Here is a 15,068-nt window from a genome sequence, read left to right on the forward strand (position 1 = left end):
CCTCAGATCAGTTTTGACGACTCGCAGATTCTACTTAGAGGCATATCATCATTAATTTCCTACTTTGTAAACAATAAACTAAAGCAATTAGTGCGTGTTTCAGCGCTGCGCACTCCAAACTGCGCTGTTGTCATGTGTTCCCTACGTAGCAAGCCTTGAGTAGGTGCAGCGTATCTTTTTAGTGAATGCATACTATAACTCAAAATAAAGTCACACTGTGATGCAAGCTGTAACTGGCGTCCGCTTTTCTTAAGCCCGATTATGACACAGCATGTGTCTCTCTGTATCATTTGTCCTTCGCGGCAAAGCGCGCAATTCTTATTTTACGCAAAAGCCTTATGACCACTCTGGCTTTTCCAGCCGTTATCTTCATAAATTTATCAACCATTTTCCTGACTCTTCGGGTATGTCTCATGCCGTTTCTTATTTTCTTTTCGTATATAACGAAAAAAAATAAGTTTTTTTCCTTGGTGATTCATGAACAAAAGAACTATCGCCTGCCCACAAGGCAGTGAACGCACTTTAGGGCGTTTAAGGGCGACAGGGCTATGTGGAAGCCTATGCCTACATGGCGTTCATGATGGGCTTTTTTAATTCTGTGCATCTCTTCCCGAGCATAGAATAGCTGCAGAAAAGGAACCAGACAATCTTCTTTTAGTTCACATGCGCGTTTTTGCCCTTTTTCTATATATGTATCTCTCCCCTTTGTTCCAATATATATGGCAAAATTTAAATTTTTTAGTAAATCCAGAAAATACACAGGAATAATTAAAGGTGCAATTGAGAGGCCGTCAGCAAAGAATACTTCAGTTTGTAGTGAATAAATTTGCTATGACTGCAAAAACCGGGTGCCTCGACAATAGTAACACGTCACAAGACAAATTTTGTATGTGAATTAGCGGCTTAAGCTTTGCCTGCGCACCAGGGGGCGCAAAAGAGCCGTTTTTTATTTCCAGAATTGTGGTAAGTGCGCAGTGAAATGGGTTTGCGCCCTCTCTAACCTTCGGACAAGCTCGTCCATTCATTCGAACTACCTTGACATCAATTACGCACACTAATTCTTTGCGAAGCACGGGCAGTTGATCTCCGCAATCAGCGCTCCCCAGGTCTTGTAGCCTCACACAAGCAACCTACTTCGGATCCATCACTACCACTCCGCGCAAATATCCTGGAGCGTACAAATGCAAACGACACATGGCAATATATTATGACTGCAGCAGCGCCGGCGTGCGCAGTGCTTTTCAATAGGAGGAGGGGGCAAATTATCTCCCTGTGCCCTCCAATTCCTCCTTAACCCACATTCAGCTTTCTTCGTTCTGAAAGCAACTGAACCTGAGGCCTTCTTTCCAAATGTCCTTGAAAGTCTGTCAACGGCGGAAATGTATCGGCAGTTTGCGAATAGAAACGTATCTGTATGAGACATTAGTTGGCGATTTATTCTGACTGAGACATCAATTCTAAACATATTCCAAATCTTTCGGCAGATAAGGTTGCAATAAAAGTCCCTCTAGAAATAACTGGCGAAGCTTCTGCTCTAGCATTAGGATTCCGATGGTGCAAATAAGACCTTAGGGAAGCTTGCGTCACGGAATTGCTCCTGTTTTAGAGCGCACCTTTTAGGCGTCTGTTTTTGCGTTTCTGCGGTTCTGCGTTTCACTTCGGCGTTGGCCCTCGGCGTAGCCGAGGGAACGTGCGCAGCGAAGGATGAAATACCGAATGTGGAGCGCAGCGGCGGATGAAAGACGGGGATAGCAAAGGGAGCGCGAAGAGGGAAGCGAAGGAAGAATGTGAAGCGGAACCATTAGGCGGAAAGCGGAGGAAGAGGGTATGGCGAAAGGCGTAAGAAAAAAAGCGTAGCGCCACGCAAGACTGTCTCGGTGGCGACGACTGCCCGAGATGGCACCAAAGTATTGCGCCGTCGTCTGTTCAGCGCTAGCATGCGGCGAGCGCACCGACCGATACCACATATGAAAACAAAGCGCTGCATGAGCAGAGGTCTGTCTGCAGTGGCTGCTGTGAATCGCGCCCATGCCGCACCCATGCGCCGCATCTCGCGATCTCCAGATTAGGGAGGCAGTCGCGCCACTTTTCGCTCTGTTTGCAATGTCCCGAAGGAGGCAGATTGTCCGCGCCAGCCAATTTATCGCGAAATGCAAACAAGTATAGAGCTGCGCTCAAATTTCGCGTTAGGGAGCATCTAATCGTCACTGAAATTTTATGTTCCACTGCCGAATACAGTGAATTTGCACTAGATCGCCCCCCCCCCCTACAAGAAATGGAGGCAATGCAAGCAAGAAATGGAGGCAATGCCCCTTCCCCCTACCCCCCTGGCACTCTATGTGAGAATGCCTGCGCTCCGCAGTACCAGGCTACTGTCTCCTTCTAAGCCTAATAAAACATGAATGAAATATTGTCCACCCTCGTTAAGTAAACAGATCAGAGATAGAGAAAGAGAAGCCCGAAGCTGCGTGGCATTGTGTACAGGGCTAGGATGCAGGCTTTTATAGACAAAGCGTTTTAAACTGGAACGGTGGAAAGCAACATCAGGGAACGTGAGCGCCTTTCTCTGGCGAGATATGCTCGGTGCACTTATTAGAGGGCTATAAGAAGAAGTGTCGACTGCAAAAGCCCAACAATAAAAGATGCTTATACACAAAGCTAGTCAGATTATGCTTCCTTATACAAACATTTTGTGAACAGCGCTTTTGTCAGCCACCCCCAGACTTGGTGCTCAGTGCGAGTAAGACAATGCCATCCATTTCTGAAACAATGCTCAGCTTCAGGTCCGTACTCAAAGTGACAATAAAGATCCTTGTTGTCGCATGGCTTAACATAATAGAGAACCGCAGACACAAAGGCGGAGCATGGGTGTCGAAGGGAAGCCATGCTCTGTTTCAGTTGTTTCAGCGAAAAAAAGAAAAGAAATCACTGTGCGCACGTGGGCTCCACGACTTTTATTTTCACAGAATTGTGTAGCATTAGTTTCCTTTTTTTTGCGGATCGTGGGAGGAACAATGACCTTTAGTTTCCTTAATTGCGACAGAGGACGAGCACTGCATGAGGCCGCCAAAAGAACTTCCTTTGAATAGCCAGAATTGCTTGAAGATGTGAAATATTGGCTCGAACTTTTCCTATACAAACTATCCGTATGTGCAGGAAGGCACGTGGCCGACTGAGGGCCCGACACGTTGAGAAACAACCGGCGTATTTCCACAGTTGGCGCAACGTTTTTGATATCAGCAAATGTTTGCGCGCAGTTGTGGTTGCTTGCGCGCTTGCAATAACGGTAAACTCGGTGTCATGCCCACCGGTCACCACATTTATCGGGGCCCTTGAGCAGCGCCTTGTATCTGGCGGCGCCATAATATGACTGGGGGGTCAGTGTACTGCTTCAAGATTCCGCTATCGGGTATTCGAGCCTCAAAGTGAAATGCAGACCTTACTTTCCAGTCTGACAATGAACATTCTTTTCATGAGTGCTGTTGATATCGAAACATTTCCTTTCATACCCACCCTATGTTGGCGCTCGCACATCGACATCTGGCTAAGAGGCCGTAGTCTCAGATCGGAAACATGTTAGAGGTATTTAACATATATGCGATAGTGTGATCTGTGATAAATGCAATATGAAGTAAAGAACCAAAAATTCGCTACCATTACGGCTGCTTTGGCGTCTCCATCTAAGAGTGTATGTGCCAGCTACCGTCCGTGAATCATTGTATTTGTGTCGGTAAAATGAATCACAGCTTTTCCTTAGAAGTCTACTTGTACATATTACGGCCAAAGAAGTACGCACCAAAATTAGTGAAACCTTCTTTGAAGCTAACACATCTTCTACAAATTCAGCAAACTTAGTTATCTCTCAGTCATGTTGTATATAAAAGAGACGAACACGTTATAAGTAAAGTAGTAAATTGAAACATTTTCAAAGCTCAACACTCGGTAGTTTACTTCCAGCGTCGAACTTTGTATCGAAGACCAATGAAATGGCAGATTACGATCCTAAACTTAATCAATGTTTATAATCTTATCACTTATCTACCACTTTCTTTAACACACAGCATCGACGTTCTTAAATGTTCCTTGAAGCACTGTGTTTAATTTTTTATCAATTAGGCATAAACAGAACATCTTCGAAAACATTTTCCTTTTTCTGTTTGGTTCAGCACACAAGTCGCACTTTTAGGTACTCAACACCCACTCATAGAAAATGGCGTGTAGAACTAAGTAAAGTTATCTTACAATGCTGGAATTACGCAGGTTAAACATAAGATCTACAAGGACGTACACATTTGATCATTAAGAATAGTTTACCTATGTTTCGCCGAGTAGTACGTTTTTCAATGACGTATACCACGAACACATCTACAGGCACATACGCAAGAACAATAAAGACATGCTAGATCACAGCCCGTATACAGGACTTCCCACCTATTAGGAGAGCTCTTGTTCTCAATGTTGGCAAATGAGTCATCTATTTGGTTAAGGAAAAAAAGAAACTGTGTAAAGGCAGGGGACTTCTTTTCTTGGGGTGTTGGTGTGTGTAAGTGCGTACGTACATATTAGTGTGTTCTTCTAAGTACATAAAGAAACATAGTTTGCAACAGTTAGGCACTTTTCATATAGCATATTAGCCTGGAAAATGGGAAACTTAAATTAAGAAGTAGGTGCCAGTGAGCATCACATCGCAAGAAAAAGAACACTGTGCAACATTTCTCTAGCAATTACATAAAGAATCATCATCATCATCAGGCTGGCTACGCCCACTTCAGAGCAAAGGCCTTGCCCATACTTCTCGAACTACCCCGGTTATGCACTAGTTGTGGCCATGTTGTCCCTGCGAACTTCCTAATCTCTTCCGCCCACCTAACTTTCAGCCATCCCCTGCTACATTTCCCTTCCCTTGGAATCCAGTTCGTAACCCTTAATGAGTCATTAAGGGTTACGAACATAAAGAATATGTATCCATTACTCGAGATCTAACACTCCGCTTTCTTGCATTGGTGTGGTGCATGTTACTTTCAGTATTCCCACCATACAAACCTTTCTTCCTGTTCTGTAAGGGCTCTTATGACGCGTTAGTGCATGTGCTTCATTTGTCCGCGGGGACTCATTTGCGCTATATTTAATTTACAACAACGTACCGCATTGTATCAAGATGATGTAATTTGTGAGCATGTCAGCACTGGTTACCATGTCCAGTGGTAGGCGAGCGCGGCCTTCTCGGCTTCTGTCTCCTTAAAGCGGAGCTGGCTACGGTAACGACGTGAATCAAGTAACCCAACGATGGTTATGTCACTAATTAACGACGGAAACGACACGGTTTCAACCGGTGTAATTTGCTCTTGAGTGAAAGAGAATCGCATTCTGCCTGCTTCGTAAGTCGCAATTTTCGTTTTGGTGTCTCGCAGTGCGGCAGCGGCCGTTGCCGGCTGGTTGGCCAATTGTTAACCCGCAGCTAATGCTATCCAGTAATTCCCGATAGAAGACGCTACTGTTTACATGCGCTGCTAAAATACGCATTCGCCAACTCAAACTTCTCTTGTTTGGCGCATTGGATGCGATGCGCCTTCCTAGCGAATTACCTCGTTTACATGAGATGCAATGTGTTTGAAAGTTGATACGATGCGCTTCTTTCGTTTCCGTGTAAACGGTGCTTATGCTCGCAAAACAACTGCCCATTTTTTAAACGGCCGCCTGGTGTTTGTTGCCTTGATTACGGCCTGTGCTCGTAGCCTAAAGTATTATTAAAGAAGGAACGAAATCCGCCACTAACGCAAAGCTAATCATTTCTTTCTTTCCTAGCGAATGCGAGCATATACCCTCAATAACATAACGTAACTACATTAAAAATTAATAAAAGTTATATTCCAAGGTACTCCGTGCCAAACCACAATCTGAATATGAGGCATGTCGTAGTGGGGGACTCCGGGTTAATCTTGACCACCTGGTTTTACGTAACTGCACCCGGTTCCCCGAAGTAAGGCAGTATGTCGTGCTTTTCTAAAAGCAAGATGCGGCTGATGACCTGAGCTGCATAGTTAGTTTTGAAATTGTATAATAAGAGAAACAGGCATGTGTGCTGATTTTGGTTGGCGAAAACTTGGCAGTTTCGCATGCTAGCAGTAGACTGATTTTGCATTGCTCAGAAGATACTGACGTTCTCGTACATCTCTCATTCAAGTTAAAGCTTTTCTCAACTTAAGTACTTAACTCAAGTACTGCCCGTACACGTATCTACACCTTCTCTCTCTTCTCCTTCTCCCTTCACCCAGCGTAGGGTAGCCAACCAGACCCTTGACTGGTTAACATCCCTGCCTTCCTCAATTCCTCTCTCTCTCTCTCTCTCTCTCTCTCTCTCATTCAAGTGTCGTCCATGGCACGTTCCTTCCTCCTCTATGCCCACTTCCCGAGCTCAAGAAAGAGCACTGAAGTTAATGACTTAAAACGAAACGGTATTGACCTGTGCACTTTTTTATCCTTCTCCGGTGAAGGCTTTTCACCGGTTACTGAAGTTTAAACGTAATCGCTCGGCGCAGGAGACGCCAGCATGTACCGGAAGTGTGTCGAATGTAGGCGATAGTTCAATCCGTTGTCTGTTGTCGCCGAACCTTGTGTAATCTGAGTACATGCCGGACGCGAATTGTGTAGTCCTTTCTGCAAAGCACACGGAAACCGGCGAGCACGCTTGAGTCTTCCACAAGTCATGTATAAAAGCCTACGCACTGGACCCGCTGATCAGATTTCGACGATGGCCAAATGAGCTCGTCGCTATTGTTGAGCTTGGAGCGGCATTACTCTTGGGGGCACAAAATCGCCCAATAAAAGGTTAGCTGAGTAATTCACAGTTTTGCAATATACTGTGTTCTTCAACGTGAGTACAACGTAACAATATTTACAGCACAGGACACAATTGTTGCCAATGGCCGCTGAACAACAGGCAGCAATGTTTTATGTTTGCTAAGAAACTCTAACGATAAATGCTACCTTGGCGGAATACCATCGAAAGAAACCAAGTAATACCAGGGTTATTTCTAAATTCATTGCATTTTGTAACGGCTGAAGAGTGCTGTCAATCGAGAAATTCCGTTCCAGATTGGAAGGTTTTCCATCTGTGAGAGTTTGAACACTATGGTCCGCATAGAATAAACTCGAACAGCCAGACCTCATCAAAGTGCTTCAGCGAACGTGGCCCTAATGGCTTTTTATTTTTTGTCTCTCTGAACAAAACGACGTGCAATCATTCTTCCGAATTCATATTTACAATGGTCCTCTTCTTAGTCTTACAGTGGGACAAAGGCTTTCAGTCTAGCAACATGTAAGGTTCGGAATGAGCGCTCACTGCGTTGAAGGCAGAGCAGCTTTGATTTTACTCCATGAAAACGGGTGGCGGCTCAGGAGCAAAGCTCACTGAATAAAACACGGCAGAGGTAGCTAACCTGACCTGACTCTTTTTGCAAGAACGTTTCAGCAGATGGTGCTTCACATCTGAGATTTCAATGGCAAATATTGTGTGCATACGTAATAAACAGACAAGTAAACACCACTTTAAGAAGTAATTTTTGTCTTTGAGGCTGCCGCAGTTGCCGCGAAGTCGTGTCCGCAGAACAGAATTGAAGTAAAGGAGCTTAGGTATAAGGCAAGAAACGGCAACCTCAGCTGTCATCTGCTCTCAGCAGTATTCATAAAAGCATTTGAGTTTTGGCTTTCCTACTTTATATCAGATAAATAATCATAGAGCATAGCTTATGCAACACTTCTTCTAGTAATACTTAAGACTAAGCTGCTAGGTTACCCCTATCCCCACCCTCCCTCTCCTGTGAACAAATAGAGACAACTGAAAAGATCGCACAGTATATATCGAAAGAAAAATTGTCTAGTGCTTTCTTTACAGCACCTGTTTGACAAGTGATGGAATCAAGCTTTACTGCAGACAATAATTATTCAATAAAGCATTTTAAGAAGCAGTCACTGGCCACTATCCACAGTAAAGTTATAAGCTTTACTCAAGGCTCATTACTCAAGGCAATTACTCAAGGCTCATAATTGCCCCTGTAGTAGGACTTCGGTGCCATAACACTGGCTGAGACTTCTATAAAGTATTTACTAGCAAATACATCAACAGCCTCTTTACTAAAATAAAAAATACACATTTTATTGAATTCTCTTTAACAATTACATCAATATTACACTAACAGAAGTTGAAGAAGGTAAGAACCACTCAGCATCGGAAGGACCTTGGAGCTCTGTGATTAGAAAAGGCACGTGTATTAATGCGATTGGCATTCTTTGGCTACTTACATCGTTTTGATCTATCTATCTATCTATCTATCTATCTATCTATCTATCTATCTATCTATCTATCTATCTATCTATCTATCTATCTATCTATCTATCTATCTATCTATCCAACTTCTCTCGTCATTCTGTAGCCATCACGCCATCGTCTTCATACAGCAGTCAGACATTTGCTGGTACACTTCGTCGTCATGGCGCCGTGAACGTTCCGTCATCGTCACTCCAGCTTAGACACCGACTTACGCCCTGCCGTCATCGTCGCGCCATCTTCCTCACGCCATCGTCGTCATACAGTCTTCGTGATGCAGTCGTCGTCGCGCCATCGTCGTCATCTCATTGTCCTCATACCATTTCATGCCATTGTCTTCATTATGTCGTCGTCATACAGTCGTCGTCGTGCAGTCTTTGACATTTGGATGTCGTGGTGCCGTCGTGCTCGTTCCATAGTCGTCATTTTGGCTTCGTCATCCGACTCTTGTCATGCCATTATAGCGTCACGCCATCGTCGTCGTCATATCATTGTGGCCATGTGGCTGTCACGCTGTCACTTTACCATCGTCACCATTTCAGCCTTTATCGCCATGCCGTCATCGTCATACCGCCTTAGTCGTTCCATCGACGTAATTCTTTCTTCGCGCTTTTATTGTAATTTTTCTTTCACCCTATCTTTTATGCCCCCCATTCCGCTCCAATGTGTAGGGTAGCAAACCGGTTAAGCTAAACTGCTTAACCTCCCTGCCTTCCTTCCTTCCTTCCTTCCTTCCTTCTTTCTTTCGCCCTTCCACTGTGATTATGCCGTCCTTGTCATGCCACCCTCGTCATGGCGTCTTCGTCACACATTCGGTATCCTGCATCCGTTGCCATACCGTCATCGTCATGTCGTGGTGGTTGTACCATCGTGTCATTCGAGTGTCGTCGTCTAGTTGTCGTCATACCGCTGTCGTTAGGCCATCATTGTCATACACTCGTCGTCATCCCATTGTTCCCATGTCGTCGTCACTTTAGCTGTTGTCGTGATACCATCGTCGTCATTGAAGAATGGTCGTTTTTTTTTCAGTGGCATTATGTCAAGGTCACCATACCGCCTTTGTCGTTCCACGGAAGTAATTCCGCCCTCGCCACTGAGTCATCGCCATACAGTCGGCGTCGTGCCCGCATGCTCACAGGCAACGTTGACACGCGCGCGTCACAGCAAAGTTGGCCTAAATAGACAGTGACTAACGATGTGGTGGTGGTGGTGGTGAATTGTAGCAACAGGCGGGTTTAGCCTGGCGAACAAGGCCGGCAATTGCTCCGCCCGAGCGTCTCGCACAATACCGCTGAAGGGTTTCACCATATGTCCATCAAACCAGTCTCTCTTAAGAATTCGATGAGGAGACGTGAAGTTTCTTTGCGGGCTATAACTAATCCCTCGGGAAATATAAGGTGTTGCAGGCGCGCATGCGGAAGGTCCTTGCTTTGCAGATTTTTCAGGAGAGTGTCTCTTTCATCTTGGAATTGCTGGCAGGACCACAAAAAGTGCTCAATGTCTCCTGTCTCGTTGCATGCCGTACAGTTCGGAGAATTGATTCGCCCCGTTTTAAATAACCAGACCGGTGTATTAGCAGATCCTCTCCTTATTCGATATAGAAGTGTGGCTTCCTCTCGGTGCAATCTCTTGGTTACGCAGGGCATATGCGGTGGAACCCAAAGCAACGGAAAGTGATTTCGAATGTCAGATTTTTGCACTTGATTACTCTTTGGAGCCTTGATTTTCGGAGTATGATAGAGCGCTGCGTATGCAAGCACATCAGCTTTTTCGTTTCCTGAGATACCAATGTGGGAAGGAATCCATTGAAACTTTACTGTGAAGCCTTTGTTGTTCTTTCACGATGGCTAGTGATTTGCGTGGGAACTTGAGGGATGACAAACCACGATATATTTGTTGTAATGCGGCCTTTGAGTCCGTAAGGACAACCACATTCTGCGGAGGCAAAGTCTTTAATTTCCGCAGAGCAGAAGCTATTGCTACGCCTTCCACAACTGTAGACGAGGCTATACAGTCCAGACGGCCAGACCAGGTATATCTTAGAGAGGGAATATAGAATGCAGCTGCGCAGCGGTCTTCGTCTGCCTTGACAGAGCCATCTGTGTATACTTGTAGGTGATTCGGGTAAATCGTGTTCAGGTGTTCCAGGACTAATGACTTGGCTTCTGCAGATGGAATGCAGCTCTTTGATTGCAATCGTGGTACACTTAAGTTGCATGCGATGTCCTCGAATGTACAGGGTGGTTCCATCTTTTCCCTCTGTCTCGAGCAGCGCAATCCTAATACGCGAAGCGTGTTCAATGCTGCATAAAAATGTGAGCGCGGCCTGTTACCTATACGTCGTAAGAGGGCTCTACCGGGCGCAGACTCACTCAATCGTAGGAGTTGGATCATCAGAGCCTGGGAAGCCTGTAGTCGTCAAGGGCGCGACTCAGCTTCGTAGAGCACTTTCTTGTTTGGCGCTGTCTGAGGGACTCCAAGGCAAAGACGGATGCCTTTTCTGTAGATGGCTTCTAAGCGCTCGTATTGGCTGTCTGAGGGTGACATCAGAGGTAGCTGATACAGGATTCGACTGGTAACCAACGCTGTATGTAGCCGTAGCATCGACGTCGGGCGGTTGCCCCAGCGTATGGCAGCGACTCGCTTGAGCACATGTAGTCTGGGTGACGATGACGCCACAACGTGGCCAACACCGCGGCGCCAGAGTAGCCTGTGGTCTAAGGTAACGCCCAGAAATCGGACGTTGGTGACTTGTCGAATCTGGTATCCGTCCAAATTCAGCGTCAAGCGTGTAGATTTTCTTTTCACTCCAGGAAATAGTACGAATGAGGATTTCTCTGCTGATAGTGATAATACAATCGTTGCCAAGTGGCCCTGAATGGCTTTTACTGCTCCCTGGGCTATTCGTGCGAGGCCGCGATGCTGGTAGCCGGAGACCCATATGCAGATCATCATCATCAGCCTGGTTACGCCCACTGCAGGGCAAAGGCCTCTCCCATACTTCTCCAACAACCCCGGTCATGTACTAATTGTGGCCATGCCGTCCCTGCATACTTCTTAATCTCATCCGCCCACCTAACTTTCTGCCGCCCCCTGCTACGCTTCCCTTACCTTTGGATCCAGTCCGTAACCCTTAATGACCATCGGTTATCTTACCTCCTCATTACATATCCTGCCCATGCCCATTTCTTTTTCTTGATTTGAACTAAGATGTCATTAACTCGCGTTTGTTCCCTCACCCAATCTGCTCTTTTCTTATCCCTTAACGTTACACCTATTATTCTTCTTTCCATAGCTCGTTGTGTCGTCCTCAATTTGAGTAGAACCCTTTTCGTAAGCCTCCAGGTTTCTGCCCCGTCGGTGAGTACTGGTAAGACACAGCTATTATATACTTTTCTCTTGAGGGATAACGGCAACCTGCTGTTCATGATTTGGGAATGCCTGCCAAACGCACTCCAGCCCATTCTTATTCTTCTGATTATTTCCGTCTCATGATCCGGATCCGCCGTCACTACCTGCCCTAAGTAGATGTATTCCCTTACGACTTCCAGTGCCTCGCTGTCTATTGTAAATTACTGTTCTCTCCCGAGACTGTTAAGCATTACTTTAGTTTTCTGCATATTAATTTTTAGACCCACTCTTCTGCTTTGCCTCTCCAGGTCATTGAGCATGCATTGCAATTGGTCCCCTGAGTTACTAAGCAAGGCAATATCATCAGCGAATCGCAAGTTACTAAGGTATTCTCCATTAACTTTTATCCCCAATTCTTCCCAATCCAGGTCTCTGAATACCTCCTGTAAACACGCTGTGAATAGCATTGGAGATATCGTATCTCCCTGCCTGACGCCTTTCTTTATTGAGATTTTGTTGCTTGCTTTATGGAGGACTACGGTGGCTGTGGAGCCGCTATAGATATCTTCCAGTATTTTTACATATGGCTCATCTACACCCTGATTCCGTAATGCCTCCATGACTGCTGAGGTTTCGACTGAATCAAACGCGTTCTCGTAATCAATGAAAGCTATATATAAGGCTTGCAGATGCAGATATCATCGGCATATATAGATATCTTCACTGGTGTTCGATGGTTTAGTACTCTTGGGAGGCTACTCATGGCAATGTTAAATATTATGGGAGATAAAACACTCCCCTGTGGCACACCGCGGAATATACGTATTTCATCGCTCAAAGTGTCGCCAAGACGAACTCTGATGCGACGATCATTGAGGAACGTATGTATGAAGTGCAACAGATGACCCGTGACGCCTATAACTTGCAACTGGCTGATGATGGCTCTTTGAGACACGTAGTCGTAAGCCTTAGAAACATCCATGAAAACAGCAAGTATCGACAGGCCATCCGCACTGTAATGTTCTATGTGGCTTAGCAGGTCTCGCACATTGTCTTGAGCGCTTAGACGCTGCCGAAACCCAGTCATGCACGATGGTAGTTTTCGACCCTGCTCAACATACCAAGTGAGTCTTGTGCACGCCATCTTCTCCATTAGCTTCGCTGCACACGAGGTCAGTGATACCTGTCTGTATGAGTCCAGAGCTGCAGGATTCTTTCCAGGCTTCAGAACCGGTACCACCCATGCTACCTTCCATAAATGTGGGATAGCTCCACTGGCCCAGACTTATGCCAGCAAATCACGCCGTCTCTCAACCGGTAGGTTAGTCAGCATCTGATTACTGATAAGGTCAGGTCCCACCGCACAGCGACGTCGGAGGCTGCTCATAGCTAGTTCCAGCTCTCTGAGTGTGAAAGGAGCATCCATTAGAGACGACAATAGCGGCGGGGGCGGGTTGGTTTTGCCGGCTGACCTTACGTAAGAGTATATTTCAGCGAAGGCATTCGCAAGACAAGCAAGTGTCTTGCCTAACTTCAATGCTAGAGCTTCAAATGGCTTGTTTGGTCGAAAGTTTCCAGCAAGATTATTAACGACCCACCATATCCGTGGAACTGGCGTGAAGACCGATAGGCTTGCACAAAATGATGCCCATTGATTTCTTCTTAGTTTCCTTGTATAACGTCGAATTACTGCGTTAATTCTGTTATATATAGTCTTCATTGGTGGGTCGCCCTTCGTCCTCACAAGCCTCCGTTCCGCTCTTCTACGTGCAGCACATACATTTTTGAGCTTTAGATCCGGAGCGGAGAAGTGGTCGGGTAGCTTCAGCTCAGCGGTAGCCAATCTCTTGCTACATAGCATGTCCGCGAACAGGTCTCCAGATGATTCGCTTAGGCCGTCCCTGTACATATCCCAATGCGTCACAGGACAGGATCTTCGGCCGTTGGTTCTACATCCAGTAATGTTAACGAAGACAGGAAAATGATCACTGCCCATTCTATCTTTACTAGTCGTTGACGACGCGAGGATGTCAAGTCAATGACACTGTAAGAAACCGGTGGTCGAAAAAACGTTGGCTGTTTGTCATTTGCCACGCAGAGTCCCTTGGTGTTTAGAGCACTAACAATTTGCTTTCCACGTGCATCAGTCGCCTTGTCGCCCCAGAGAGTATGGTGCGCGTTAAAGTCGCCACATATATTCCTAGGAGCTGGGCTGCGGCTGCAGAGGTTTCTTATAATTTCTCCCATCGAGACCTTCAGGCGAGAGCTCACATGCACGGAGGCCAAGCTGAGGCTTCGGTTTACCAGCCGCACTTGCACAGCAGTGACTTCCAAAGCCCTGCTGCAAAGGTCTTGAACTGGTAGAACGTAATGTGGTATTTCACGTCTCACATATAGCATGGCGCTTGCGTTCGGAAATGTCGGAATACTTTGGTTTCCATGTGCGACATAACCAGCAATTGATCTGGAACTTGGAAGACCAGCCTCGGACAGGGCCAATATTGGCACAGGCATGTTGCGTAAGAAAAGCGACAGTTCAGGTAAATGGCACCCAAGACCCGCACAGTTCCATTGCATAATAAGTGGCACCTGTGGACGAGATGGTGAACATTGTGTCTTGACCGCATCCATATTGCTAGGCGCTTTAAAAAGAGGCAGAGCTGAGAATCACTGACTCGAGAGCCAGGACTACTTCGAGCATTTCCTTCATCGAGCTCGCCGGCATCTTCTCTATGTGTGATCGCAAGGCCTTGAAGAGAGCACGTAGCACCTGCTGACAGTCCTCCTGTGGTGTGTTTTCATCGCAACACGATTGGGGTCACTGCAGTACAGACGCATAACTTCGCTGTTCCGGTTGTTCAGCAGTCTTCTCGTCTACGGGGCCTCTGTTCATTAATTTGACTGTTTTAGCCGGTCCGCTGCGCGATGGCACCACTGTGTCCTGGATTCCTGGAGAAGGCTTCAGGCTTGGAAAATCAGTTTCACTCTTTGAGCTCCATTTCATTCCGTCTTACTCTCTGTGATTTTCTGCCTTTTTTTTCGTCGTATTTTTCTCATCGTTTCCTGTTGGCCCCAAGATAAACGTTTTCTTACGCTTTAATGCCGCTGCCCGCGTAGGACACTTGCTATAACTAGCTGGATGACCACCACTACAGTTTGCACATAGAAAGTTCTCTCTGCACGCGCATGTTTTGAAATCTTGTGGTCCTCCACATGTCTTACACCGCTGCTCACCACGGCAGTATTTGGCCACATGTCCATAGCGCTGGCACTTGAAGCACCGAGGTGGTGTCTCAACGTAGTCAATAGTCTCGTGTCTTGTGAAGACCAAGTTGATCTTCTCTGGACGGTCTGTATTGGGAGCGAACGTAAGAACCACGGAGCTGGTTCG

The sequence above is a fragment of the Dermacentor variabilis genome, chromosome 4 (genome assembly GCF_050947875.1).
Source record: "Dermacentor variabilis isolate Ectoservices chromosome 4, ASM5094787v1, whole genome shotgun sequence".
Lineage (NCBI taxonomy): Eukaryota > Metazoa > Arthropoda > Arachnida > Ixodida > Ixodidae > Dermacentor > Dermacentor variabilis.